Below are 27,715 nucleotides of genomic sequence, written 5' to 3'. Positions count from 1 at the left end.
AGGCTTTAAAACAAACCTCAGACCAAATAACAAAAAGCCTAACCAAAGAAATAAGAGAGCTGGGAAACCGCACCGCAGCCTTAGAAATAAAAATGGATGAAATTGAAATTACAACCCAAGAAAATATAACAGAATTGGAACAATTAAAAGAAGAGAATTTAATACTTCAAACTAAGCTCGAAGATTACAAAAATAGAGCCAGACGTTCAAACTTGCACATAAGGGGAATACCTGAAACTGTGACAGACCTGCAATCTACTATTACTGCTCTATTACAAGAACTAAAGCCAGACATCCCTATTGAACGTTTAGAACTGGACAGAGTACACAGAGCCCTCACAGCCAAAAAGAAAGATGGACCCCCACGTGATATAATCACAAAATTTCATTATTACAGAACAAAAGAACAAATACTAATTGCTGCAAGAGAAAAAAAGGAACTTAATTTTCAAGGACACAATTATCAAATTTTTGCTGACCTATCCCAACTTACTATTACTAAAAGACGATCCATGAAACCCCAACTAATGGAACTGCAACGCCACAACATTATGTATCAATGGGGCTTCCCCTTTTCAGTCAGATTTAACTACCAAGGTACAATTTACAGAAGCAGATCAGCAGATGAACTACAACAAACCCTTTTAAAATTAAATTTGACAGAACCCACAAGCAGCAACACTCCCACACGCAGAAGAATGGCATCATCTTCACCTTCAGGCAGCACCCAGAAAATTTCAGAACAAAATGGGAATCATCATTCTCACAAAAGAGGCCGTTATGCCACATCATCCATAGACCAAGAAGATTCAATGGACTGACATCCTAATTTCTGATATCTCTTCATTTATTATACTAAGAGATGGTTCTCTATAAAAAACCTGTATTTATAACTGAATGTAACTGCATTCTGATAGTCACACACTGTGTGGGATCATGTTACATTCCAGTTCTATTTCTTATTACTTCTGATTCATATAGCCTTAGAATATATAAGTGAAATAAGGAAATTCTTGTTCAGTTATATATTTTCAGGTAATAACAATAGATTTATTACTTTTTAGGACAAATATGTTCAATAATCCAGAAGTAATGGAAGCTTTTTCTTTCTTTTCTTAAAACAAATATATTATTACCTAACTAGTTCCTAGAATTATGTTTTTGTTTATTCTAATCTGAAGCAATACAACCTCAATTTTATGAGTTAACATATCTAAACAGTTACATATGAATAAAATATGTAATTGTTTACTCTAAAAGGGTTAAAATCCCAAAATAATTCAAACTATCTTCATCAATACCAAAGTGATTAACAGTACCTTTCTAACTGAATTATTTAGCCTAGGGCAAGACTAACCATATACAACCACCCTGGAATAAATAATTTCAACAAAAACTATATTCTGCACTCCAATTAATGAATCATCATTTTGATGTCTTTTGACATAGCACTTCTCTCCTGTAAGCGGAAGATCCGTGTTCCCCCATTAGTCCTCCTCATTCTCCCAACCATATTATGTGGGAGTGTGACGAAGGCACTTATTCCCCTGAGAGAGATATTTATTCTCTTTCACGGGTAAATTGTGATTACTTGCAAAAAATAATTTATACAATGTATCATCTAATCTCATATGTTTTTTGTTTACTCTTTACTCCAGAATTCACTGGTTTCTTTTCTATCTTTTCATCTCTTCAGTCCACACAGGTTGATCTGCGCAGTCAGCTCTGCATAACAAAAAGTAAGTCAAAACTATTTGATCTATTGCCATGGCACCACTGAATATACTTTCCCTGAATGTTCAGGGAATAAATGTCCCTCAAAAAAGGACCAAAGCCTTCTGTACTTTCCATAACAAGAAGGCTCACATAGTATGCCTCCAAGAAACACACTTCACCAAAGATTCTACTCCAAAATATATTTCTCCTTTTTATCAACAAATTTACACGGCTTCTGCCTGTACCAAGCAAAGGGGAACTCTAATTGCATTTCACCGATCCACACCATTCACCTTATCATCAGAAATTAAAGACCCAGAAGGTAGATACCTGATACTCATGGGTTATATAATGGATACAGCAATCACGGTGATTTCCTACTACGCTCCTAACAAACAACCTACACCATTCCTCTCACATATATTACAAGTGATTAATACACACAAAATAGGAACAGTGATAATGTGCGGGGATTCGAACCAGGTCCTCCTCCCATTTCTAGATAAATCACCTTTTACACCATCCAAAATAACCTCTAGATTACTTTTTTCTCAACTTCTTTCCAAATACAATCTGGTAGATTCGTGGAGAGAAAGTAACCCAATGAAAAAAGAAATTCACTTATTTCTCGCACCCTCATCAAACCTTCACCAGAATAGATCATATTTTTCTAACAATAGGAATGATACCAGAAATTATTACATCAGATATAATTCCGATTCCGTGGTCTGACCATAATGCAGTATACACTACTATAGCCTCAGCCATACCAAAAGCGCATGACCCAACGTGGTACTTACCGGACATAATGCTCAAACACCCACTACATCAGATGGCCATTGAACAAGCTTTAAAGGAATACATATCAATTGATAATAAAACAGACATCTCCCCAATAACACTGTGGGAAGCTCATAAGCCTGTCTTGCGTGGTACAATACAAAGACAAATGGCACTATTTAAACGGGAACGCAAAAATCTAGCAAAAAAACTAGAACTCAATTTTTAAATATCATTCCAAGATAATCCATCTCAGAGTACAAAATCTCATCTGGAAAAATCTAGATTGGAATACGATCTATTTCTCACTGAGTCAGTTGATAAATCCCTCAAACGCTCCAAACACAATTTCTACATGAATACAAACAAACCAGGTACATATTTGGCTCGGGCATTAAATTCAACTAACAAATCTTTCAAACCAATACGTTTGAAATGATCAAAAAATGTTTATACTTGTAATCCAGTTAAAATAGTCCATACATTTCACTCACATCTCGCAACTTTATACAAGACAAACAATGAATTTAATCCTACAGAGGCTGAATCCTTCTTCTCAAAAATAACCTTACCTGAGTTATCTCAGAATCAAAAAACAGTTTGGATGAGCCTATAACTATAGATGAAGTTGCTAACACCATAAAAGACCTAAAACTTAACAAAAGACCAGGCCCAGACAGCTACTCGGCTTTATACTATATAACATTTTCAGAAATACTCTCTCCCATTCTCACTGAATCTTTTAACAAACTTCTAGAAGGACATTCTTTTCGGCAAGAAACACTAATGGCAATTGTTTGTATGATCCCAAAACCCCTTTCTGATGATACTTCCTGTGTGAATTATCGGCCTATCTCTCTGTTAAACCTTGATATTAAATTATTAGCAAAAATAATAGCAATACGCCTCAATAGCATTATAGGAAAATTAATACATAGAGATCAAGTAGGCTTCATGCCAAATAGACAGGCAGGCGATAATATACGCAGGGCAGTGTTATTGGCACATATTGCTAAAAAACGGAAAATCCCTTTATGTTTTCTATCTCTCGATATTAAGAGGGCATTTGACACAGTATCCTGGCAATATATGCAATATTCATTACAAAAAATGGGGTTTTGGACCCCACTTTTTAACATGGATCAAAGCATTATATAATAAACCCAAAGCCTATATAAAATATGCTGGATACAAATCTGATGCCTTTAATATCGAAAGAGGTACCCGACAGGGTTGCCCATTATCTCCCTTATTATTTGCCCTTATACTCGAACGCATGGCCCAATACATCAGAACAAACCAAACTATAACTGGCATTGAAGTAGGAGGTATTACACACAAATTATGTATATTTGCAGACGATATATTACTTTTTCTATCATCACCACAGGTCTATGGTCCTAACTTAATACCAGCTCTTGATGGATTTGCAGCCCTATCCGGCCTTATGAATAATCCTAAGAAATGCCTAGTGCTTAATATTATGCTCACAAACATGGAATTGATCCCAGCTAGGGCTGCACTCCCATTCACATGGGCAGAAAAATCAATCCCATATCTTGGAATTCATTTAACAGCATCTCATTCTGACTTATTCTCAACCAATTATCCTCCTGTATTAAGACAGATCACAAATCTAATAAAACAATGGTCGCAACTTCCTTTATCCTGGATAGGGAAGATTAATGCAATCAAAATGACTATTCTACCCAAATTGATTTATCTATTCAGAGTCCTCCCTATTCCAATTCCTTCCTATTTTTTGAGAATAGTACAAAAAAGAGCAACTTCGTTTATATGGGGCTCTTCTAAACCACGTATACCTATACACACACTACATCTTCCCAAAAATAAAGGAGGCCTGGGATACCCTAATTTTACTAACTACTACAGAGCAGCACATTTGGCCAGTCTGTCCAAATACCATGCAAAACAGGAAATCCCATTATGGGTATTTATAGAGGCTTCAGAAAATGACCCTCTATTAATATCAAACTTGTTATGGCTTGATCCTAAAGACCGCTTTAAAATTCATAATCCCATAACTAAACACTTCTTATCTCTCTGGGATAAACTAAAAACCAAATATCAGTTACAATCTCCACACAATCCTCTCCTTTCTTTTATCAGAAATCCGGCCTTTTATCCGGCATGGATCTACCCAAATTCTTTTAAAGCTTGGACAACATCAGGCATTCAGACACTAAATGACTTCATAGCATCTAAATCATTCCTTTCATTCCCATCGCTTAGAGAAAAATATGATCTACCAAACTCTGAGATATTTAGATATCTCCAAATCAAAAATTTCTATACACCATTCCTAAAGGGGGATACACCATTATCCCAATTATCCATTTTTGAGTCAATCTGTACAAAAGATCCATTTGCTAAAGGTACAATTTCATCACTTTATAATCAATTATATGGAGTAGTAAATCTTAATAGACCCTCTTACGTTCAGAGGTGGGAGGAGGACCTGGGACAAACTTTAGAAGACACGGACTGGTCTAACATATGGCTCACATCTAAGTCATCTTCACCCAACATCTTAGCACTGGAGACAAATTATAAAGTCCTAACTCGCTGGTACCCTGTACCCGCTAGAGTGGCAAAATATTCACCTAATACCTCAGCTCTTTGTTTTCGAGGATGCCCAGAAATAGACACACATTTACACATATGGTGGACGTGCCCAGTAATCCAAACCTTCTGGAAGGAAGTCTTCGTGATTGCATCTAAAATATTTTAAAAAATAATACAACCAGATCCATATATCACTTTACTTAATCTAAAACCGGAATGGTTAACACTCTCTCAATTCAAACTTATGATCCAACTAATAACGGCTGCAAAACAAACAGTGGCCAAGGCATGGAAATCTCCTACATTGGTACTAGCAGAAACAATTCACAGAATGAATAATACAATGTCCCATGCTAGGATGGTAGCCATCGATCAAAATCAAATTCCAAAATTTGAAAAACTTTGGCATCCTTGGATAAAACAACAGTTCCTGTCAAATTTCAATGACTCTGTCCTGTTGCCATGGTAACAGATTAAATGACTTACAGAGACACCCATTCTAAGGCTTCAAAGAGAACTAAAAAGAATAATAAACTGACGAGCGGGACAACCTTGTGGACCATACCTCTGCCTTTCTACCCTTTTTCTTCTTTCTCTTTCCTTTTCTCCACCTTACGATTAAAGCTCATTATCAGAATTTATTTGACCTATATACACTCTACCTGTAAACAATATGTATAGTAGGTATAAATCATTTAAATACCTACAAAAGTAACTAAGGAAATGATATATATCTTTAATTTAGGTTTACGTGAACCCAATGTTTAATATTTGAAATTTCATGATATTTACCTATATAAACCCTACTGTAAAACAATGAGCTTACTTTATAGATCCTTGTAAACTTACTTTATGTATCTTTATAATATTGTATACTCAATAAACTTCTTTTGACAAGGAAAACAAGGAAAGCAAAACAAACATGTATGTTAATTTGAGACACTTATGCCCCGTACACACGGTCGGATTTTCCGACGGAAAATGTGTGATAGGACCTTGTCGGAAATTCTGACCGTGTGTGGGCTCCATCACACATTTTCCATCGGATTTTCCGACACACAAAGTTTGAGAGCAGGCTATAAAATTTTCCAACAACAAAATCCGTTGTCGGAATTTCCGATCGTGTGTATGCAAATCCGACACACAAAGTGCCACACATGCTCAGAATAAATAAAGAGATGAAAGCCATTGGCTACTGCCCCGTTTATAGTCCCGACGTACGTGTTTTACGTCACCGCGTTCAGAACGATCAGATTTTCCGACAACTTTGTGTGACCGTGTGTATGCAAGACAAGTTTGAGCCAACATCCGTCGGAAAAAATCCTAGGATTTTGTTGTCGGAATGTCTGATCAATGTCCGACCGTGTGTACGGGGCATTAGACTCCATGTACACGGGACGCTGAAGCAAAGTCCTCTGAACGATTTTTTTTGACACCTTGAAACCAGCGTTTAAAACGCCCGTTTAGCCACATTTAGATTGCGTCTAGAAGCATTTAGTTAAGATAACATCATATGACCCTCAAAAAACAGTATTATTTAACTATTTCAGCCATTTTGTGAGACCAGAGTGAGTAGCAACAGCTGAGAGAGCAGCAGTGTACTTGTATTTAGTGTGTCACTTGCCACGTCGCCTGCCACAAGCTGTGGATTGTCACTTGCCACAAGTTGCGGATTGTCAACTTGCCACGTCACCTGCCACAAGTTGTGGATTGTCATTTGCCATGTTACCTGCCACATAGGGTGCCCACGTGTCCCGGATTGCTCGGGACATTCCCGCAATTAGCAGGTCTGTCCCAGGTACCTTCATTCTGGGACAATACAGTGTCCTGGAATGAAATTGACAGAGAGAGCAAACCCCGCTATAGCGCTCGCTCTGCCTCCATCTCCATCTGCCATCTGCTTCCAGCCGCCCCCCCGCCCGAGCACAGCTGAACCTGCCCGAGCCAAGGGGAGCAGAGACCACCCCCCTCTCCGCCTGAGCACAGCAGAACCCACCCGAGCCGAGGGGAGCTGAGACCCCCCTGCCCGAGCACAGCCGAACCCGCCCGAGCTGAGGGGAGCTGAGACTGCCCCCCAACCAAGCTCACTTGAACCCACCCGAGCTGAGGGGAGCTGAGATCGCCCCCCAGCACAGCCGAGTATTTTTACTGCTGACAATTACCTTCTGTGCTACTTCTCAATCTGTTAGCTCTGTCTAACATAAGTGGAGAGGGGGGTCTGTACTGAGGGAGGGGGATCTATACTGATTGAGGGGGATCTATACTGATTGAAGGGGATCTATACTGAGGGAGGGGAGTGTGTACTGAGGAGGGTCTGTACTGAGGGAGGTCTATACACATTGGGGGAGTCTGTACTGAGGAAGGGGGGGTCTGTACTGAGGGAGGGAGGTATGTACTGAGGGAGGGGTCTGTACTTATTGGGGGGTCTGTACTGAGGGACGGGGTCTGTACTGAGGGAGAGGATCTGTACTGAGGGAGGGGGATCTATACTGAGGGAGGGGGGTCTATACTGAGGGAGGGGTCTGTACTTATATGGGGGGTCTGTACTGAGGGAGGGGGGCCTGTACTGAGGGAGGGGGATCTGTACTGAGGGAGGGGGATCTATACTGAGGGAGAGGGTCTGTACTGAGGGAGGGGGATCTGTACTGAGGGAGGGGGATCTATACTGAGGGAGAGGGTCTGTACTGAGGGAGGGGGGTCTGTACTGAGGGAGGGGAGTCTATATTTAATGAAGGGGGTCTGTACTGAGGGAGGGGGATCTATACTGAGAGAGGGGGTCTGTACTGAGGGAGTGGGTCTGTACTTATTGGGGGGTCTGTACTGAGGGAGGGGGTCTGTACTGAGGGAGGGGGATCTGTACTGAGGGAGGGGGATTTATACTGAGGGAGGGGGATCTATACTGAGGGAGGGGGGTCTGTACTGAGGGAGGGGGTTTGTACTTATTGGGGCGGTCTATACATATTGGAGGGGTCTGTACTGAGGGAGGGGGGTCTGTACTGAGGGAGGGGGGTCTGTACTTATTGGGATGGTCTATACATATTGGGGGGAGTCTGTACTGAGGGAGGGGGATCTATACTGAGGGAGGGAGGTATGTACTGAGGGAGGGGAGTCTATACTTAATGAAGGGGGTCTGTACTGAGGGGGGACTTTACTTGGCAGGGGGTGACACCATGTTTTACTGCACCGGTGGGGTGACACCAACTCTAGTGCACCCACTGCCACCCACCTCCTCTATCTTCTCTGGGCCCACTCCAGCATGCTCTAAAACAGGTCCCGGGCTGCACTGCCACGGTGGCAAGTGACACGCTGCATCTGATAGCAGGCGACGGTGGCATGCTGCATCTGGTGGCAAGTGACAAGCTCAGGGTTCTCAATGATTCTGCATTATGGTGAGTTGAACTATTTCATTACATATTACAATGTAGTAATGTAGTAATACAAATAATATGATTTGATCATTCTGACACCATATCAAGCATGGTGTTGGGATGATATAAGTGCTAAAACCAGCCATTAACCTGACAAATCACTTGCCCCTGAAATCCCCGTCAACTCCAAGACTACATTCAACACCCCCCCAGTCCTTGGCAAAATTGTCCCTGAATGGCAGTTTGCAAATGTGGTCACCCTTCTGCCACAAGTTATGGATTGTCCACTTGCCACGTCACCTGCCACAAGTTGCGGATTGTCATTTGCCATGTCACCTGCCACAAGTTGTGGATTGTCCACTTGCCACATCACCTGCCACAAATTGTGGATTGTCCACTTGCCACATCACCTGCCACATGATGCAGATTGTCACTTGCCACGTCACCTGCCACAAGTTGCGGACTGTCCACTTGCCATGTCACCTACCACATGTTGTGGATTGTCACTTGCCACGTCACCTGCCACAAGTTGCGGATTGTCATTTGCCACGTCACCTGCCACAAGTTGCAGATTGTCCACTTGCCACGTCACCTGCCACAAGTTGCGGATTATCCACTTGCCATGTCACCTACAACATGTTGCGGATTGTCACTTGCCACATCACCTGCCACAAGTTGCGGATTGTCATTTGCCACGTCACCTGCCACAAGTTGCAGATTGTCCACTTGCCACGTCACCTGCCACAAGTTGCGGATTGTCATTTGCCACGTCACCTGCCACAAGTTGTGGATTGTCCACTTGCCATGTCACCTGCCACATGTTGCAGATTGTCACTTGCCATGTCACCTGCCACAAGTTGTGGATTGTCACTTGCCACGTCACCTGCCACAAGTTGCAGATTGTCCACTTGCCATGTCACCTACCACAAGTTGCAGATTGTCCACTTTCCACGTCACCTGCGACGTCACATGCCACACATTGCGGATTGTTACTTGCCCTGTCACCTGCCACAAGTTGCGGATTGTCATTTGCCACGTTACCTGCCACAAGTTGCAGATTGTCCACTTGCCACATCACCTGTCACAAGTTGCTGATTGTCATTTGCCACATCACCTGCCACACATTGCGGATTGTCACTTGCCACGTCACCTGCCACAAGTTGCAGATTGTCCACTTGCTATGTCACCTTCCACACGTTGTGGATTGTCACTTGCCACGTCACCTGTCACAAGTTGCGGATTGTCATTTGCCACGTCACCTGCCACACATTGCTGATTGTCACTTACCACAAGTTGCAGATTGTCCACTTACCACGTCACCTGCCACAAGTTGCAGATTGTCCACTTGCCACGTCACCTACCACAAGTTGCTTGTTCAAATCTAACAACATATGGGTCAAATTCCAATTATACTTTGGATAACAGCAATGCTAGTGATGTATTGGATTGGATCAGGGGCTCATTAGGGTATATAAATGGTCTATGAATCATTGCAAGCAATTGCAATTTTTAAAAATATTTTTTTAATGATTTTTCATCATTTGCCATCATTTTTGAGATTTTTATGTCCAAAAAATAGGGCACCTTTAAAAACGCTTATAAACGAAAACGCGTCTAAACACCGGTACCGTGTTTAGCCGCGTTTGGCATCTGAAACATGGAAATCTTCGGCGTCTGGACTCATTTTTTTGCTTTCAAAGAAACGCTGTTAAAAGCAACTACCTAAAAACGGCAATAAACGAGAGTGTGTACATGGTCACATAGGATAACATTGAATGAGTTCAGGGGCAGTTGAAAAAAGTTAGCAGCAGCAGTGTACATGGGGCCTTACAAAATATGGTTTTTGAGGTCTGACCATTTTGCATTGGAAATTAACAGGAGTTAAAAGGACAGCGCACACAAAGGGACACCTATTAAGGATTTAAACATTAGTCACAACATCTTGAGAAAGATTTTGCAAAATAATGCAGCACAGACAATTCAATCAAAGTGAACAACCTAAAAACGACACACATTGACAACATCAAAAATATTTCAGGTGAAAATATCCCCCACCCAAAAAAATAAAATAAACCAAAGTAAAAAAAAACTTGCTCGAAAACACGTGTTTTGCAAAGACATAACAAACAAAATACAAAGAGAAAATACATGTGTTACAAACGCTATAAGGACACCCAAATGTACTCTCTTGCCGGCCACACACACAATCTGGCCTCTTTGCTGGGCAAGGTAAACAATGCTATCTGCAAGCTTTATATAACATAGGTTTGTGTGCTAATGAGGCAATTGAAAACACATGCACAGTCCATGAAACACACAAAATGCAAGTTCACCCAATGTAGAGACTGAACCTCAAAGTGCGTACACCTGTTAAGGATGTCCTTAAATTACTAACCCAAAAAACACGCTCTATGAACATGCCCAGAAACATCCAAGTGCTGTTCACACACAAAAAGCACCAAAAAAAGCAAAGTCCCTGAGCATGCCCAGAACAACCCAAATGCAGCTAGCACAAAATAAGCCACCCCCTGTCCAAAATTAAGCACATCATCCAGCATGCTATTAAATTACAGATGGGACAAACACCCCCCGGTCCAATGGGGCAAACAAAGAGCCTAACATGGGCAAAAGTTCTACAACAAATATCATTGCAGTCTATGGAAACTGACTTGTTAATTTTGCTAGTCCCCACTTGGCTGCCTTATCTTCAAGTTATTGGCCTTAAAATGGGTATGGGGGCCTAGGTCCCACCCTAAGGGACATATATCAATGTCACCAATTTGGACAACCTCAAAAATGAAACAAGGAGAAGTGCCTTTAAATATGCCAAATTGCTTAAGGGCCAGTTCCCACCACATGCAGTTTTGGCATTAAAAACACATGGAAAGCAGGTTATATGGTTTTCAGTGGCATAGCTCACACCATTGCTTGCAGTTCCAGTGTGTTCCAGTTCCAGAAAATAAAGTAGAACATGCTGCATTTTTCCTGCACTGGACTGTACTGGAAAGCTGTAAAATGCAAAAAAAAGCATCATAAACGCACAGGAACACATCAAAAACGTGCATGCAGAAAGACATCTGGACTGCGTTTCTATGGAGTGAACTTGCCCTAAAGCTATTAACTTGGGGGGGGGGGGTACTCTACCTGTAAAGTGGTGCATCTGTAGTATGTATCCTAAATGCTGCTTCAAAGATGTACGGCTTTAGAGAAAACTTGGAAATCGACATTGCAGCTGCAAGATTTTAACACAGAAAAAAATAGCCCCCCCAATACATACAAGGCCATTTGGGTCTGGAAAGGCTTAAAATGAGAACCCCCACGTGAAAAATACCACCCCCTCCCACACACTAACAAACCCCTAGCCAAACACAGCAAGCCAGCCCATGAAAGGGGGTGTATGCTTGGGGGCAGGAGGGGCTCGGGCACTCCAAAAGTCAACCACCTTGTTCCCATATTCAGGGAGACAAGGGCCTCTTCCACACAACCCTAGGCTGGGGTTGTGGGGGCTGCAGACAGGGGGCTTTACGGAATGTGGAAAGCCCCTTTAAACTAGTGGGTACTAGGTGCTTTGTGGTTGGTATTGGGCTGAGCCCAACATGCCCCAAGGTCAGCCATCTATGTTGAGTGCATGTGACCTTGCATGGTTCAGGAGGGAGTTGGGCACTCGCTCTTCTCACCCCTTTCCTAGCTGGCCCTGTTGTTTGCCCTGAAAAAGGATGTGGTTTGAATTGGTGAAGGCAGCTCACAGCCTTTGGAGAATGGAGTGGAGTGTGGAGTTCCCCTTTAAAAGCAAAAGCTAGCCCAAAGAAATCATATGCATTAAAGGGGGGAGACAAGAGCATTGGAGAATGGAGTGTCGAGTTCCCATTTAAAAGCAAAAGCTAGCCCATGGAAATCATATGCATTAAAGGGGGAAGGTTAAATGCCCTTTTAGGAGGAGCTAGAGGAGCGAGAGTCTCTTTACATAATTTTAACAAGGGCCATGTCACATGTTAACAACGTAACTTGCTAACATGACCTGTGTGCAAATATTATTAAAAAAAGACATAAAAGTGAACCAGCGTTATAAAAAAAATGTCAAGTTTAGAGGTGCGCCCATTCAACCCATGGAAATGCATTTACGTTACTTGACACTTGAGATTTTGGCCGCGCAGTGAGCCAACGCATTTTAACAAGCGCCGCTTGAGCATGCGCATGTGGAGTGCATAAGTTGATCTCACGCAGTTCTAAACATACTTGCAGGCACAGCACGCTTGCTCAGAAAAAGTTACTTTCGCATTCTATTTTGGGCATATTTGTTACTTGGGCAGTTGTTACTAAACTTCCTCACATCACCTCCATAATATTGATACTTCCAGCTTCTTTTAATATTGAATTGAAGATGCCATGCGCCATATCCATGTCGATCGCCTCCTCCCATGCACCGAAATTACTATAGTAAATGGGGAATAGCGCTGTGTTACCGGCGCAACCGTTTCGTAAATAACAAAATGTACGTTGCGCCTTGGCGTGCGCCTCAACTCATGGCGCAAACGGTTCATAAATCAGCCCCATTGTGTTTTTTTTTCTTCAAAATTGTCGCTCTTCTTTTGTTTATAGTGCAAAAAATAAAAATTGCAGAGATGTTCAAATACCATCAAAAGAAAGCTCTATTTGTGGGAAAAGAAGGGCGTCAATTTTGTTTGGGTACAACGTTGCACGACTGCGCAATTGTCAGTTAAAGCGATGCAGTGCTGTATCACAAAAGATGGCCCGGTCATTTAGCAGTCAATTCTTCCGGGGCTGCAGTGGTTAAGTTCTACAGTGAGTATAACAAGCATGCTATTCTGCCTATACAGACAGATTTTAATGTTGTGGGTTTAGTAACACTTTAAGTTTTCAAACATTACGTTACAGAGTCACAGTGCAAATAGATATTCTTAAACACCATTCACACCACGGTTTCTCAGTACATGTTGCATGGCTCATCACATAATCAGTTATTCACACATCAACACTATGGTGTGAAAAAGTTCAAACAAAATAAGGAACCTGAAAAATGAACAAACAGACGATATACCCATCAGAAATCCATAAACTAATCTGGGTCTGGACTAGCTTTAAGAATCATTTTTTCCAAATTACACACTAATGCCCCATACATACGGTCAGAATTTCCGACAACAGATGTTCGATGGGAGCTTGTTGTCGGAAATTCCGCCCGTGTGTAGGCTCCATCAGACATTTTCCGTCGGGAATCCGCCGACAAACAAAATTTGGGATCTGGATCTCAAATTTTCCGACAACAAAATCCGTTGTCGTAAATTCCAATCGTGTGTACACAATTCCGAAGCACAAAATTGCACGCATGCTCGGAATCAAGCAGAAGAGTCGCACTGGCTATTGAACTTCATTTTTCTCGGCTCGTCATACGTGTTGTACGTCACCGCGTTCTTGGCGATCGGAATTTCTGTCAACATTTGTGTGACCGTGTGTATGCAAGACAAGTTTGAGCTAACATCCGTAGAAAAAAAACATGGATTTTGTTGTCTGAATGTGCGATCGTGTGTACGGGGTATAAGCGCATCAGTCAAAATAATAGGTGCACACTGCGTGAAAAGAAAAGCAATGAAACAAAGAATCCAGAGATGGAGTCGAGGAGATAGAAAGAGAAAGATGGGGGGAAGAGTAAAGGGTTGGGGGGGGTTGGCAGATTAATCACACCACTATAAGGTATGGCAAGAGGATGCCACAATGGTCACAGAAAGGACTGTCATTTAGGAGAGGATGAAAATTTGATCAAGGTGTACCATAAACTTGCCATGATTTTTGTTAAGAAAAGTAGTCGACTCTTCCATTCTCACGATAGTGTTCTGCTCTGCCAACCACTCCCCGATTGTGGAGAGAGTTGGCATTTTCCAAAGCTTGGGTTTCAACGCTCAAGCTGCAGAAAAGAGGACGTAAAGCCGCGTACACACGAGCGGAATGTCCGACAGAAAAATTCCGATGGAAGCTTTTCATCAACTATTCCGATCGTGTGTGTGCCTCATCAGACTTTTATTTTTCGAAAATTCTGATGGACCTAGAAATAGAACATGTTCTAAATATTTCCGACGGAACCAAAAAAACGCTCGTCTGTATGCTGTTCCGACGGACCAAAAACGACGCATGCTCTGAAGCAAGTACGAGACGGAAGCTATTGGCTACTGGCTATTGAACTTCCTTTTTCCAGTCCCGTCGTACGTGCTGTATGCCACCGCGTTCTGGACACTCGGACTTTGGTTTGACCGTGTGTAGGCAAGACCGCTTGAATGGAATTCCATTGGAGTTCCGTCAGCGAAACCTTCGGAGTTTATTCCAACGGCAAAACAGGTCATGTGTATGCGGCATAAGGCTCGGTTTCCACTATTGCAACCCCAAAGTCGCGCTATTTTGCTGTGATTTTACCGCAATTATTTTGCCGCGACTTGAAGCAATGCATGTGTATTCTTGAGGTCTATGAACCTCAAGTCGCATCAAAGTGGGACCAAAGTGCAGGGACTACTTTGAAGTCGCTGCGACTTGAAGTTGCACAGATATGAACGCTACTCATTGGAAATCATGGGGTACGACTTGTCATGCGACTTTTCAGTCCCAAATTACATGAAAAGTCACACTAGTGGAAACCGAGCCTAATGCCGCGTACACATGATTGGTTTTCTCGTCGGAAAAAAATATGATGGCTTTTCCAACGGGATTCCGTTCAAGTTTGCCGGTCACGCAAAAGTTTGCTGAAATTACGACCGTCAAGAACGCGGTGACATACAACACTACGACGAGCCGAGAAAATGACGTTCAATGCTTTCAAGCATGCGTCAAATTGTTTCCGAGCATGCGTAGAGATTTTGCGCATCGGAATTGCTACAGACGATCGCATTTTCGGATAGGAACTTTTCCCGACCGAAAAATTGAGAGCATGCTCTCAATCTTTTGCTGGATGGAATTCAGCCAGCAAAAGACCAATGGAGCATACACACAGACGCATTTTCCGATGAAAAAATCTCATCGGTCTTTTACAGGCCGAAATTTAGACCGTGTGTACGCGCCATAACAGGCCTTTTTTGCTCTTTGGTATTTATCCTGGGTTGATAGACAAGAGGGCGACTTTTAGCGTTTTCAGCCAGGTTCGACCTGTGATGAGCTGGCAGAGCTCAAAGAGCGCCAGAAGGGTCGAATGCAAGGACGGCTCCACCAGATATGAAGGAGGGTGCCATTCGGAGTGTCACAGCACTAGCATCGATCAGGTACGGATAGAATGAATTTTTAAAATATTGCCGGATTTCTCTACCAACATGTGAGGAACTTGTAGTTCCTCTCTTGGGTGTGAGAAGAGATGCTGGATTTAAATGTAAGAATACAGGCGGTCACCTAGTTACAAACACCCGACTTACAAACGACTCCTACTTACAAACGATGCAAAACAAGTGAGAGGAAATCTAACCCTAGGAAGGGAAATTTACTCCTGTAAAAACTATTATGTGAAAAAGCGTCCTCCACTGAGGCTTTATCACCAAGGCTTGTTTCCACAACAACCCAAAATCCAATTGTCATTGGGACAGAAAGTGAGGTGAAATCGTCTGAACAGGGGCACAGAGAGTAAAACAAATGTACAGGGGTGATGATAACCCTTCCCTATGGTATCCAAAAAGCTTAATTTTTTTTTTTGGCTGGAGCTCCATTTAAAAAATTTACCTGTTCCGACTTACAAACAGATTCAACTTAAACCGCTCATCTCCCCCTCCGCTCGGTGGCTCCGGCATTGTAACTGTGGGTGCCCGACTGTGGCTTCACAGCTGGGCACCCACTGAGCATGCACGAGCCACGCCACGCGCCGTGACTGGTCATGCAATCATCTGGGACCTGTGAGGTGTCCCAGATGATTGCCTAGAGGGAGGGGGGAGAGGTGATCTTCCATCCAGCGCTGAGGGAAGGTGAGTAAGGAGGCAGATTATGAGGGACCCCCTAGCAACAGGCATTAAGAGGTGAGTAAGAAATTTTTTTTTTTTTCAAATGTTATTAATCGTTTTTAAGGCAGCTGAAAAATGTTAAAATAATTTTAGGAGTGGAACTCCAATTTAAGAACAAGCCTACAGACCCAATCTTGTTTGTAACCCGAGGAAAGGCTTTTTTTCCAATCCTTTTTGGAGATACTATGGTCCAGTGCTCCCTTTAAAGTCTAGAGTGTAGAATGGAGGATGGGAAAATGCCCCAGAGAGAAGGACATTATATCACTGGGAAATAGCATGTGAGAAGTCCAAGTCATTCAAACATAAAGCCTCAAAAGGTTTCAGAGTTCTACACAATTGTCCTAGTCTGACATTTATTGAGAAAATGGTGTAGTTGGAGTTAATGTAGCCACCCCCCCCCCCCCCCCCCCCATTGCAGGGAGGTTAAAGTTCACCAAGCAGTTTGGACCCTGAAATCCCTGGTGTTTGGATAGCAGAGGAAGGGAGTGGGTTCTGCCAGTACAGAAAGCAGAAGTTCGTGCCTAGGAAGGGGGGAGGGGTGTCATTCTGGATTATGTATGAGGATATGGGATAGGATGATTTTGGAGTCCCTGGGGGGGAGGGGGGGGTTGGTTGTGGGGGACGGAAAGCAGGTCAAATCCAATTTTAACCCAAGAAATGTAAGGGCAGTGGAGACATTTGCCATTCAATGCTCACCCAGAGCTTAGTCTGATCATGTTCAAACCAGTTTAGGAACTTTAGTTCTATGTTGTTGCAGAGTTTGCAGCAGTCAATGCAGTCAATGCTGCCCTGACCACAGAAGAGGAAGTACAAAAGGAGTGAAATTTAAGCTTTCCTCACTTCAGAATCTGCCAACCATCAGTTTTTGCAGAAAGAATATGTTTGGATACCATGCAAGATAGCAATATCTTTTGCAGATTCTATCTGAGCAGAGAAGCTATCATCTCCATTCCCATCTCCAAACCTGACACAAAATGTAAATATAATTTTCTGGAATGAGTCCATGCCCCCCCAGGATAATGTAATCTGGCTTAGAAGACAAAATCTAAAGACAGTGATGGGATCTGGATTGGTGGTTGGATGGCTCTGGTTAAGTTGAGGCAAACCAACAATTTTACCCATCACCTACCAAACTCCTTTTTCATTGGGCGGGAGAGGGGAGTTTGCTTCTATGCAGGTCAGCCCAAGTTATGTTTTAAATGTGGTAAATCTGGCCATGTGGTGAGTGTTTGTATGATCCTGAAGTGTAATCTTTGCGGGGAGGTTGGCCATGTCAGCTCTACCTGTGCGAAACATAAGTGCAATCTATTTGGTAGGCTTGGCCATTTCCACAGAGATTGCCTGGAGGCCTTTCACTGGGAATCTGCAGACAGTGAACTGTTGGCTGCAGCAGAAGGTCTAGAGCAGGACGCCATAATAAAAAGGGCTATATTGATTAGGGGGAGGATGTGGACCCAGAAGACAACCCCTGAAGGGGCAGACAGTATTCAGCAGGCTGAGGCTCAGATAGCTGTGCATCTGTTCCAGTTCTGTCTCTGTGAAGAACACTCCTGGTCATAAGAGAAGGAATAAAAGAGAGAAGTCTACCTGTAAACCCCAAAGTGACTGGAGCTTAGTGCAGAAGCAAGCTAAAAAAAGTGAAAAGGGTAGCAGAAGTGGGAAAGGCAGTTTCTACCAATAGGTATGATGTCTTATCAGAGTTGGATGCCGACTACTGTTTTCTAGAGGCCCAGGAACTGGAGCAGGACTTAAAAAGAGTGGAAAGAGAATATGCGGCTGGCGCAGGGGATGACCCGTCCACTAAAAGGAGTTCACCCCCTGCTCCTGTATCCACAGAATCTGATATGGAATCTGGTAGTCTACAGAGTCACTCCAATTCTGACTTATAATGATGGGAGCCTTATTTTTTCTCGTCTTTGTTGTGATGGCAGGGTTTTTTCTAAACATTGTCTCCAGCAATGTGAACAGCATAATAAACACGAGGACAAGGCATTCAGTTTTTGAACATCTCAGGTACCTGGACACAGATGTCTAGTTTTTTACAAGAGACACATCAGACATCTGTTGGACTATTGTGGGAGGCAGAGAGGGAGTGGCACACGGGACCCTCATTTTGGTCTTTGGCTGTGGAGTCTTTTGTGGGTGTTGCCATCCTTTTTAATTCTAAGGATGTGACGGTGCACAGACTCGCTGAGGTGTAAATGGGAAGATGTCTTATGTTAGAAGTAACAAATCATGGCAGCAGACTCAGATTTATTAACATATATGGACCCCAAACAATATCCGGAAGAATCAGGTTTTTTAACCTCTTGGCATCCGCGCCATAGCCGAATGATGGCCACAGTGCAGATCTGAATTCCCGGGAGGCCGTCAGATGATGTCCTCCCCTTTGCACGGGGAGCAGGGTGTGCGCGGTGTGCTGTGATCACTGAGTCACTGAGACTCGGGTGATCACAGATCCGAGTAAAGGGCCGGTCCCGGCCCCTTACAACATGATCAGCTGTTAGCCAATGACAGCTGATCACATGATGTAAACAAAAGCTTGGTAATCGATCCCTGCAAGGGACATCAGTCCCGAAGAGGAAGAGACAATTCTGCCTCATCTGTTCCCACCAGTACCCCCTGCCAGTGCCACCTGCCATTGCCACCTGCCAGTGCCCACAGTGCCCACCAGTACTGTCACTGGCTATTATGCCTGGTAACTCACAATCATTGTTGTTACCGCTCCGTTACATAACATTTTGAAATGAATAAATTGATTTTGTCTCAGTGTTCGCTGTGGACATTGGCTAAACCTCTCTCACCTCATCTAAAGTCCCAGGGCTATTTTTCTTGTTTTTTTTGTGCACTATTAGGGATGGAGGTGTCAGAGGGGTCACACCAGACCCTAATCTTCCTTTTTTGATTGAACCTGGGTGGAAGACACTCATTCAGCCCACACACTGGTCTGTTGTTGCCATTAGCCTTTGTCCACATTACATCTAGTGTATTATCACCCTTTGGCCAGTTATATTTGCATACTGCTCCCAGGGGGCCTTGCTGGGCTGAGCTGTTCCCCTTTCGCTGTTTGTCTTTTGTGGCGGTGGTTTCCATCCAGTTCGGGGGCTGCGATGTGCATAGGGGAGCTCTGTTCCTGATCTCTTGCTGTCCTCTCCTGTCTGTTGACGGGGGTGGCCACCTGCACATCGGCGCCATGTTTTCCACACCCATACACTGACATCTCCCTGAGGTAACTTAGGTGTAGGCTGTGTGGGTCATCCCGGACAGTTGGGTGGTTGTTGCATCTGTGCACCCCCTTTTCATGGTGGATGTCTTTTGGACGCCCATGCATCACCGCCCGTACATGACGCTGGGGGCGTAGCCTTCGGGCTCTTGTGGGTATATGTGGACATTCAGCATGGCTGGGATTCTGATTCACAACTTGACGATTGGATAGAGCGGTCACATCTCTAAGAACAAACTGACAACCATTGGATGTTTTTCACTCCATTGAGGTACAACTTTTTTACTTTCCTGACATCTATTGGGTCTGTTACATTGTTTTTATACACATGTAATACTATATCATTCTATATTGCCCCGTAGTCTCTCTGCCCATACCAGTTTTATAACCATGCATTCATGCATTTACCATATTCCATATCTCAGTTAGTTGTTCATACCAAGGTACTCTTATAAGCTTAATTCACTTACTTACATCTTTATGTATATATAAATTAAAGTTTAGAACCCTATACAATAAGCTCATTTTGCATTTATGATGCCCTCTGATATATGTGCATCCTTGCAGACATTTTCCAGACACAATTTTAAGGGGCTAAGTGGAGACCGCAGTGAGAAATACCCCTATCCAGACCATGCTGATCCTCCGGATGTTCCCCTATTGTGGCCTTTGTTTTGTTCCGTGTCCTCAGCTCCCGAGCTGGATGCATCACACTGCTGCCATCTTGATATCCAGCGTTTGGCGATTTATCTCAGACTTCGTTAAGTATGAGGTCTCTGCTTCAGGCCTCTCTTGCCAATCATTCCACCTGCCCCCGTTTACCAACAACATACATTTATTGATCTTATTACTTACATTGCAGATACAACATTCATGCATCCGCCCCTGAAGAAGCGAGCAGGGTCTCGTGAAATGCATAGGGCTTTATTGATGCTTGTTTTATGCCGGTACATGCTGGGCATTATTGATGTCTGCATTTTATCTTCTTATTCTGTATGTGTATTTACTGACCCAGCAACTTTCAAGTTTTATTGTTGCTCATTGATGTATAACATTTGTAATAAATCTTTGTATATCTACGTTCATCTGTGTTGTGTACATTGGCTATTATGCCTGGTAACTCACAATCATTGTTGTCCGTTACATAACATTTTGAAATGAATAAATTGATTTTGTCTCAGTGTTCGCTGTGGACATTGGCCAAACCTCTCTCACCTCATCTAAAGTCCCAGGGCTATTTTTCTTGTTTTTTTGACCAGTACTGTCACGGAACGTACCTCACTCCGCTTGAGTGTTTCCGTCAGTATACCACTTCCTTGTAGTCTGGATACAGATATCAGATTTTCCAACCGCTCTCAGCATAAAACAAGGCGAGACTTGCTTAGATGCTAACATGGACTATTTTATTTAGAATCAAAATTACAAGACTTTATATGCCGTTGGAACCTCCTCTAACAATACAACTGTAACCTAATTAACATGAGCCATTTATCTAATCCTTTATACAGCCTAGGTGACTACGTCTCCTAGCTCATTGACTATTCAACACACATTACCATAAACATCAACACAGGGTTAATTAGAACAAACAACAATGAGTTGAATAACCTTAGAACCTGTGGTAAGCCAGACTAAATTCATTTACATTAAACACATTATAGCTGACATCAGACAGGTGAGTGGAGTTGATGACATTAGCATCTTCTCACAGTATAAGTCCTAACGGTATGACTCATTCACTATTGCTACTATGGCAAATACAGGGTCCCCAGAGTCTGTGTGTCCTGGGGGACAAGGACCCGAAGCCAAAGTAATAACACCTCAAGGGTACCCCAAATGCCAAGGCCCATAATCTGTAGGCAAGAGGCTCACATTCAGTCCCCTCCAAAAGCCTCTATCCCTGGTGAGTCTGTCACAAGTACCACCTATCAATGCCCATGAGTGCCACCTATCAATGCCCACCAGTGGTGCCAATCAGTGCCACCTAGCAGTGATGCCTTTCAATATAACCTACCAGTGCCGATCAGTGCCCATCACTGCCAACCATCAGTGCCCATCACTGCCACCTATCGGTGCCCATCAGTGCAGCCTCATCAGCGTACATCAATGAAGGAGAAAAATTACCTGTTTGCAAAATTTTATAACAAAATATAAAAATATATAATTTTTTTCTTTTAAGTTCAGTCTGTTTACATTTTTTTAACAAAAAATAAAAAGGGCAGAGGTGATCAAATACCACCAAAAGAAAGCTCTATTTGTGGGAAAAAAAATTATAAAACTTTCATTTGGGTACAGTCTTGTATGACCGCGCAATTGTCATTCAAAGTGCATCAGCACTGAAAGCTGAAAATTGGTCTGGACAGGAGGGGGGTTTAAGTGCCCAGTAAGCAAGTGATTAATGATGTGAAATCATATCTTTTTACATCAGTCCCAGTAATTATGGTAGGAGACTTTAATTTCACTAGAACACTAAGTGACCGTTCTTCTAGTGGAGTGGTGGGTAGTGACTCTAAAGTTTAAGTGATGTTTTTGCAGAATATGGCAGGAAACAAGGATTCTCCTTCTCTCATGGTAATATTAGCAGTAGACTAGATATGGTACTGGTAAGTCCTACAGAATTGGTGACCAAAATGAGTGAGAATCTGGTACCTTATTCAGATCATGTGGTCCTCTACTTTTGCCTGGGAACCTGTAAGCGTCCTGATATGGGCAGTGAGTCATGGAGGTTCAACCCTAATCTTTTAGGAGATGTATCAGTTCAGCAACAAGTACAGAACCTCTTGCAACACCATGCAGAGAGACTAGACATCTATGATTGTACTGTGAATTGGTGGAAGGATGTTAAAAAGGACATCTCTTCTCTCTTGAAGAAGTTATCAACTAAAATGGGGAAAAATAAATATAGCCATTATCTCAGGCTGCGAAAAGTGCTGGAATTGCTTTATTCAGGTGGGTTGAAGGCAGGGAAGAAAATTGATTAAGTAAAATCTGAAATAAATCAGTATCAGTATAGCAGATACAACTCCCTAGTATTTGAATGAGAATATTGATCCCCAGTGACACCTAATGCCTTTTAGAATTGTTGGGATAAGGTTACTAGGTGTCAGGTCCAGGTGACAGATGCACACCGTTGAAGTCAGGAGTTCACCGCTAAGGTAGTGAACACTACGGCTGACTGCTGCGGGTGGACCTCTGGGTGGTTCAGGAAGGCAGGTCCGCTGCAGTAAGAAAGGGTTTCCGTGCTCACGGACTCAGGTTTGCAGCCTCCCCTTAGACACACCCCCTGGGGGGTGAGATATATTGGTAGAAAAATTAAGGATAGGGGTATGTGGCGCTACCTATATTGGGGTGCCTAATTGGATTTAATAATCTGTGCTAGTGTGTACAAAACAAGTGAAAACCACTCAGCAAAAAAACCTTTAGTTTATGAGTGTGCTCCTAAAAAATAGATGAACCGTGCTAGTGTATATAAGCCAGAGAGATGCTCATATATATAACTGAGGTATAGCTACCATCCAAACCAGTGTAGTATATAGTAAATAAACTAGACTCAAATATACAACACACACCCCCACCTATTGCGTGAAGAGGAATCTAACCAGTAGAGATCCCCCCTGCAAGTGGTGTGGTACCCAAAAATCATTGATCAATACATACAAAAGTGATAACTCATATGAATCCAGAACACGTATTGAACCCCTCTCCCATCCACAATCCAGAGAGAGATAGCAGGTGGTATAAATCTTAGATTAGTTCATCATATGTTGTAAACACAATAAAAAATTTAAAATTAATAACAATCTGAAAAAATGAGAAAAAAAGTGAAAAAAATCTGAAAAAACACATATAATATATAGTTCCAGCATAAAAGAAAAAGTGTATAGTGTTCCAGCAAAGTTCTTGTGATAAGTGACTTTCGTGAGAAAAAACAGCTGATATCCGGTGACTTGCGGTGCTCCCCCTCAAGGATCCCCACTCACCAGCTCCCTACACCCCCGCAGGGGTAATAGGCATGTAGTACCAGGCCGTAGAGTAGCATCCTAGATTCCAGTAGGGCTGTCCCCGGTTGCTTCCGCTCCAGATGTAATAACCCGTCCGTGGTATGGTCGTCCACATAGGAAAGAAACAGGGCATCTGTAGTGTATTACGTTTAAAATTACTTTATTAAAAAGTTAACCCAAACATCAAGCTAAATAAAATGAGATAAAATAACTAAAAATTCCAGGCTCCTTATAAAAAGGATGCCATATGATCACACTGCGTATAGGTGGCATACACGGAGAGAGCTCGTAGATCCCAAGCCATCAGCTGAGCGGCGTGCGCCTCAACTGCGTTCCACACTCTCTCCGACTTCCGTGTGTGACGTAATTGCGTAGCTCCGCCTTACGCGTTTCATCATCGACGTTGTCAAAGGCGTCTGCAGACCAACACAGATCCCACAGGGATCTAGAGCATAAGATTCCCCAGGGCGCGGAGTCTAAGAGCCAGCAGGTGTTAACCAGAGCCTCTAGTGGTGAGGATGGATTGGTCTGCGACTGACTCCAGGGCGTGACCCCCAGGGTCTCACAGCTCACTCTCACGCTAGGCTTACAGGAGGACAGAGAGGAAGCAGCAGCCCAGGACAACAATGGAAAGTAAGGAGATAAGCAAAAGGTCAGGGCGACTAGCAGACAAGGATAGACAGGGAACACGCCAAAAGTTCAGGGTCACAAGAAGGCAAGCAGGGATAGTCAAGAACAAGCCAATATCGGTAAATGGAATCAGATGTAGAAGACACAGCAAGTCGCACATGAAAGCTAAACACACAATGGTTGATCAGCAGGGCTGGCTTGCAGTGCACAGGTTAATATAGAGTTCCCTGATGGGGCTGGGGTGGAGCCATGCTTTGAGGAGAGATTATTTAAACAGCCAGGTGAGAGTGGCTGGCCTCTAAAGTTGAACACATGGAGGAGAGGTAAGCTGACAGACAAAGATTACTGCATAACCATGACACTAGGAAGATAAAAACAGGCATTGAAGGATTCTCAGGGGATTTTGCAGGAGTCTCGGGAGGGTATTCTAGGAGTGGTAAGATCATACTATGATGACTTTTTTCAGGAGAAGGGTTTGGATAAGGAGAAGATGACACAGTTCTTAGAAGCAGTTCCAGGTCCTGATGTTTATAACTTGGATTTTTCCCCTTTGACAGCAGATATAATGGTGGAGGAGGTTAGGGAGGATATTAATAAATTAGGTCAAGAGAAGGCACCAGAACCTGATGGCATAACAGCCAAATTTTATACGAAATTCAAAGAGCTCCTAGCTCTGATTCTGGTGGATGTGTTTAAAAGTTGTTTGGAGAAACGCCTGATTCATCCATCCATGAGAGTATCATCATTGGTTCTGCTGTTTAAGGGTACAGAGCCTAATGGCAGAATTGGAGGCCTATAGCCCTTTTGAATGTAGACCGAAAGATTCTGGCAAAAATAGTAAAGTTTCATAGGATAGGAGAGGCTCGGAAAAGCCCTGGAGGTGAGCATTGGAGGAGGTGATGATGTAGCTAGAGAGCAGAAGGTCTTGGAAGGAACGAAGAGAATGAGAACGTTGGTATTTTAAGACTCTTTTTTCTTTGGTATTTTAAGACTAGGTTAGTGATGTAGCTGGGGGCCGAGTGGTGGAATGGTTTGTAAGTTGTTGTTAGTATTTTGAATTTAATTAGTTGGGTGAGTGGAAGCCAGTGGATGGATTGAGAGAGAGGAGTAGCAGACACTGAATGGTTGGTAAGGTGGATGAGCTTGGCAGTAAGGTAATAGATTAAACCCAATAAAAAGGGGGGTTACTTACCAGAAGAAGAAAGAGGGTGGGGTGAATATGATAAACCCTAGGGTGTTTTTTGATTCTTTGTTTCTTAACCACTTACCTCCCAGTCAATAGCAGATTGTTGTCCGGGAAGTGGTTCAGTTATCCTGACTGGGTGTCATATGACGTCCAGCAGGACAACATGCAGGCGTGCGCCCATGGGGGCGTGCAATGCGGCGATTGCAGGTGCGGCGTGTCAGTCTGTCACCCCGCATCTCCGATAGGGATAAGAAGCCTCTGTCAGAGGCTTCTTACCATGTGATCAGCTGTGACCAATCACAGCTGATCACAGCGTGAACCAGGAAGTGCCGGTAAACGGCAGTCCTCAGTTCGCGCTGACAGGTAGAGCCGATCGGTGCCGATTGGCGGCTCTCCCTGTTAGAGGGGGGGGGGTCTGTGCTGATAATCAGCACATTGATTATCAGCACAGTCCCCTCAGATGTGCCAATCACATGTTAATAAGTGCCCACAGTGTCCCCATAATAAAAAGACTCACAGTTCCCACCACAGTGCCAATCAGTGCCCACCACAGTGCCAATCAGAGCCCACCACAGTGCCAATCAGTGCCCATTACCGTGCCAATCAGTGCCCAGCAGTAACACCTGTCAGTAACACATCAGTACCTAATCATCAGTGCTCCCCAACAGTGCCACCTGTCAGTGCCAATCAGTGCCGCCTATCAGTGCCCATCACACCCGCCTGTTAGTGCCCATCACAGCTGCCTGTCAGTGCCCATCAGTGCCGCCTATCTGTGCCCATCAGTGCTGCATATCAGTGCTGCCTATTATGCCCATCAATGCTGCATATCAGTACCGCCTATCAGTGCCCATCAATTCTACATATCAGTGCACATCAGTGCCACCTTATCAGTGCCAACTCATCAGTGCCCATCAGTGCCGCCTCATCAGTGCCGCCTCATCAGTGCCCGTCAGTGAAGGGGAAAACAAAATTGTATGACAAAAACTAAGAAAAACTTTTTTTTTCAAAAATTTTGGTCTTTGTTAGTTTGTTTATCAAAAATTAAAAACGGCAGAGGTGATCAAATACCACCAAAAGAAAGCTCTATTTGTGGGAAGAAAATGATAAAAATACTGTTTGGGTACAGTGTTACATGTCCACGCAATTGTCATTCAAAGTGTGACAGCGCTGAAAGCTGAAAATTGTCCTGGGCAGGAAGGGGGCAAAAGTGCCCCGTATTGAAGTGGTTAAAGTGAATTTTGGGTGCTTGGACTCTAATGTTGACATTCCGTGGGTAAGCACTGTTAGGGCCTGGATATTGCGTCGTGCAGAGTCCTGGATGCTGGGCGGTTCTCTCAAGAGGAAGATCACATCAATCGTTTTTTGCACTTTGCACTTTCTTCACTTATGAATTGTTTTGAAGCTATTTTATGTATTGTGTGTGTTGGATATTACATCCTATCAGTATTGGGAATCATATATTCACTTACAGGTTTACATCATTGAACGTTTTCAGGATACTTATTGGTCACTTTGCACTTTTAAGATTTAATTTTATTTATGTTTTTTGCTTTATTTTGCACTTGTAGGCTTCATTATTGCTTTGATTATCATCGCATGGTGATTGGATTTGCACATTTATTATTTATTATTGAAGATTTATTGATCTGGATTGATTGGGTTTGCGCCACATATCTTTAGTTTTTTTTTTTTAACAGTTCGGTATAGATAGAAGATTCGACATGACGGTGACAATAGCTATCTGTGTCTATCGAACCTACGGTTGAATGTGCCTAACATAACTCTGTTAGGCCAAGATTATTCGACATAGAGAGAAAAGATTCGACATTATAGAGACATGAAGATTCGACGAAGCAGCTAAAAACATATGATCGCCGCGAGCGGACATTTACGGTCAAATGCTCTAGAAAAAAAAGGCTATAGAAAAATTCTAATGTTGGTTGACTAGTAATAATAATAATTAATAAATATAATTATTACTAGTCATACAACTAGTATCAGGATACTTATTGCTCACTTTGCACGGGGCAGAGAATTCGATCAGAAATGAACGATCACGGCATTGTACAGTTTAGCTGCTTTGTCAAATCTTCTTAGAACATTCGATAGACACCATTAGCCTTCAATTGACAGATTTGACGTTAATTAATTTGGATTTTCGGACAAATGCATTTTTTACCAAAACAAAATAAATATATATATTTTTTTAATGACAGTTACAGTTTGTACATTTACATACA

The 27,715-nt window shown here is 42.9% G+C and overlaps 1 protein-coding gene across 1 annotated transcript in view; it reads left to right on the top strand.

Moving 5' to 3' along the window:
* Positions 1-27,715, top strand: part of LOC141148310 (guanylate-binding protein 1-like) — a 1,084,899-nt gene that overhangs the window by 564,386 nt on the left and 492,798 nt on the right. The window lies entirely within an intron of this gene.

This window comes from Aquarana catesbeiana, linkage group LG06, assembly GCF_042186555.1.
Source record: "Aquarana catesbeiana isolate 2022-GZ linkage group LG06, ASM4218655v1, whole genome shotgun sequence".
In the NCBI taxonomy this organism is placed as follows: Eukaryota; Metazoa; Chordata; class Amphibia; order Anura; family Ranidae; genus Aquarana; species Aquarana catesbeiana.
The sequence above is the reverse complement of the archived record's forward strand: the minus strand, read 5'-3'. Positions and strand labels throughout refer to the sequence as shown.